The following is a 3,564-nucleotide window of genomic DNA, read 5'->3' as shown; positions in this document are numbered from 1 at the left end:
ACACACACACACACACACACACACACACACACACACACACTTGGTAGATGACAGTGTGATCACATGACTCGCAAGGTATCATTTGTAACAAAAATCTAACAATTTACAAGCTGCATCTTTGTGCAGGATACTATGTAGAAAGAAAAATAGGTACAATCATTTGTTTTAATTAATATAACTATTCAGTCCTGCAATACTGGGAAGGCAGAATGTATCTGGCACAAAAATAACTCCTAAGAGTTACAAACTAGAAACACAACACTTTTAAAAACGATTTTTTACTTTTCTGGTAGAAATATAAAAACTGGCTTGTGTGGGGAAAGGTTAAAATGAAAAGTCCAATTGTACAGGTGGCTTGAACACTTAAAGTTCTGTCTCTTAAACCAACAATCACTAACAGCAGTGTTTAAAATATAAATATAAATAAACGGGCAGTGCTGCCCAAGTAGCAGCACAAAGCAAGCAACTCCCAGTAATGCTGCAGGGTGATCTCAATGCAGAGGAGGGAACCTTTCCAGTATCCTGCAGTAGGACACACAATGTCACTTCATGCTGCCGCCTGTAATTGAGTGTCCTCACAACTACCATCAGTGGTACCAAAACTGACTGGTTTTAAAAAGCACGTGGGTAGGGGAGGTAGGAGTACAAGGCAGACAACTCTGTCGTCTTCCTGAATCTATTTAAGATGGGGTAGATGTTTTCAAGTGCTTCATAAATCTCTGCTCTAACTTTAGCACCTGTTAATACAACTTTTCCAGAAATAAAAATAAGGAGAACAATTCTGGGGTTGATCATTCTGTAGATTAATCCAGGAAATACTCTGGCTTATAGTTCTTGGCTCCTGTACACACCATTTTTCCAGAACTCAACGCAGTTGTTTATGGCTCTCTTATTCTCATAATGACTGCAGCAGACTGCTTGGGATTATATTCAGCATTTCTCGCACGAAGTGCAATGGTCTTTAGGTCAAGTTTACAGCCAAGATTCATGGTGGATACAATATTTTGAAGCTGTGGTACAATCCCAGAGCTCTCTGAGGCTGGTGTGACAGGAGTGATAGGGGTCATAGGAGTCATTGGTGAAGGGTACAAGGGTGTGGTGCCTGGCAATGGTGCAGTGGTCAGTTTGAGAATGGAAGAGTTGTGGGGTCTGGCCTGAGGCACCTTGTGTGGGTTGCTGAGATGTTGATTGCTGTACTGAGGCTGCTGCAGTTGTTACTGCCTGTTGTTGCTCCTGTTGTTGTTGTTGCTGCTGCTGCTGCTGCTGTCTTTGTTGCTCTTCCAAAATAGATAGACTGTTGGTGTTCTAAATAGGCTGTGGAGTAAGTCCTGTGCCATAAGGAATCATTGGACTAAAGATGAGAATTCCAGGAGTCATGGAGCCCTGTGGGAGGCCAAGCCCTGAGCATAACGTGGCTGTTGTTCTGGTCCATGATTCTTTCTTCAGCACTCAAATTTTCCCTAGAGCATCCTCTGAATATCTCCTTAGACATTTCTTCAATGTTCTGGGTTATCTTCATACACGATGAAATAGTGATGCTGGGTACTGTGGAGAAAATGATGCCACCACAGAAACCTAGCCAAACCACCAGCAGATACCCGCCGCCAGCACTAGACTCGACCCCACCGAACCGTATGATATTTTCTTATAAATTTTTTGGTTTGTGTCTCAAGATGAAGCTGAATATCTCCTTTCCTACCACTGGCTGTCAGAAACTCATTGAAGGTGATGACAAACGTAAGCTTCACACATTCTTTGAGAAGCGCATGGCCACAGAAGTATCTGCATCTGTTCTTGGTGAAGAGTGGAAGGATTATTTGGTCCAGATCAGCGGTGGGCATGACAAACAAGGTTTTCCCATGAAGCAAAGTGTTTTAATCTATGGCAAAGTGTGCTTGCTGTTGAGTAAAGGGCAGTCTTATTATAGACAAAGGAGAACTAGAGAGAGGAAGTGCAAGTCTGTTTGCAGATGCATTGTGGATGCTAATCTAAGTGTTCTCAACTTGGTTATTGTAAAGAAAGGAGAGAAGGATATTCCTAGACTGACAGATACTACAGTCCCTCATCGGTTGGGACCTAAATGAGCTTGTAGATTCTGAAAGTTTTTTAATCTCTCCAAAGAAGATGATGTCCGCCAATATTTTGTCAGGAAGCCCTTAAACAAAGAAGGTAAGAAACCGAGGATCAAAGCACCCAAGATTCAGTGTCTTGTCACGACATGTGTCCTGTAACACAAATGCCGATGTATTTTGAAGAAATAATGCACTAAGAAAAACAAAGAGGAGGCTGCAGAATATGCTAAACTTTTGGCCAAGAGAATGAAGGAAGCCAAAGAAAAGCACCAGGAACAGATTGCCAAGAGACATAGGCTGTCCTCGCTGAGAGCTTCTACTTCTAAATCTGAGTCCAGTCAAAAATAAGTCTCTAAGAGTAACAAATAAATAATGACCTTAAAAAATTCCTTGGTTTGTTGCCAGGTAATAGAAAAATTTTATTTCACATTTATTGTTCAAGGGTTGTTTTGATAAAAATTTGAGACTTCTAACACATTTCCTATTTTCTGCAGCAATTTGTAACCACCAGAATGGCAGAATTCTTTGTTTCCTTAAATTCTCTAAAGTAACTGCATCAGAATCACTCAAGAAAATATTAGCCACATAATGATAGCTCATGCCTACAAGCTATGTCTAGCTGTTGTTGTACAAAATATTGGCATAAAGTTGGACTGTTTAACATTCTCTGTGGTGGAACTTTCCACTGACATCTTTTTACAAATTGAGCATTATTATAAGTACTTATTGTGCGAGTAAACCTTTTCCTAACCTGCTCATACAAGGGGATAGAAAAAAAAGCAATCTTTTAAGTCAACTACTATCATATGCCATACCTGACTTAACATAGAAGGGACAACCAGGCTGTAATGGTCCCTTTGACTGAGTTACTCTATTCACTGCTCTTAAACTTTTTAACATTCTCCACTTTCCCTAATTCTTTTTTTTTTTTTTTATAACAAATAAAGGGGAATTCCATGGGCTGGTAAACTCTCCTATATGTTTAGCCTCCAGCAGAAGTTCTACCAATTGGTAAAATGACTATAAATTTTCTTTAGATAAGGGCTACAGATTTATCCACACAAGCTTGTCAGCCAACCATTTTAATGGTAGAGGTATTGGTATTTCAGCAGTTGCTCCCCTTATAAATTTGGAAACTCAGTCCCTGTTATATCCTGGTTTTGGACAGCTTGGGGTTATATTTTATCATTTTACCCTGTATTTCATGATGCTGTCTCTGGGACGACAGAAATATCTGAATAACCCACTGTTGTAACAGGTTACTTCCCCATAATTGTATGTTTGTCCACCACATAATTCCATAACTTTCCTACTTAACCTTTCAGTCTGATAAATTTCATCCATCACACACTTTGCTTTATGTATCATAATTTTTCATTTGATGATTGTTTTGGTGTGTTCTTGGATTCGGTTAGCAAGAACTTTATTGAGGATTTTTGCATCAATATTCATAAGGGATATTGGTCTGAAGTTTTCTATCTTTGTTGGGTCT

The 3,564-nt window shown here is 39.6% G+C and overlaps 2 pseudogenes; one reads left to right on the top strand and one right to left on the bottom strand.

Moving 5' to 3' along the window:
- Positions 1-612: 612 nt before the first annotated feature.
- Positions 613-1,383, bottom strand: LOC110287995 (annotated as a pseudogene).
- Positions 1,384-1,673: 290 nt separating this feature from the next.
- LOC110287996 lies at positions 1,674-2,420 on the top strand (annotated as a pseudogene).
- Positions 2,421-3,564: the final 1,144 nt, after the last annotated feature.

The sequence above is a fragment of the Mus caroli genome, unplaced genomic scaffold (genome assembly GCF_900094665.2).
Source record: "Mus caroli unplaced genomic scaffold, CAROLI_EIJ_v1.1 scaffold_16102_U1_1, whole genome shotgun sequence".
NCBI lineage: Eukaryota > Metazoa > Chordata > Mammalia > Rodentia > Muridae > Mus > Mus caroli.
The sequence above is the reverse complement of the archived record's forward strand: the minus strand, read 5'-3'. Positions and strand labels throughout refer to the sequence as shown.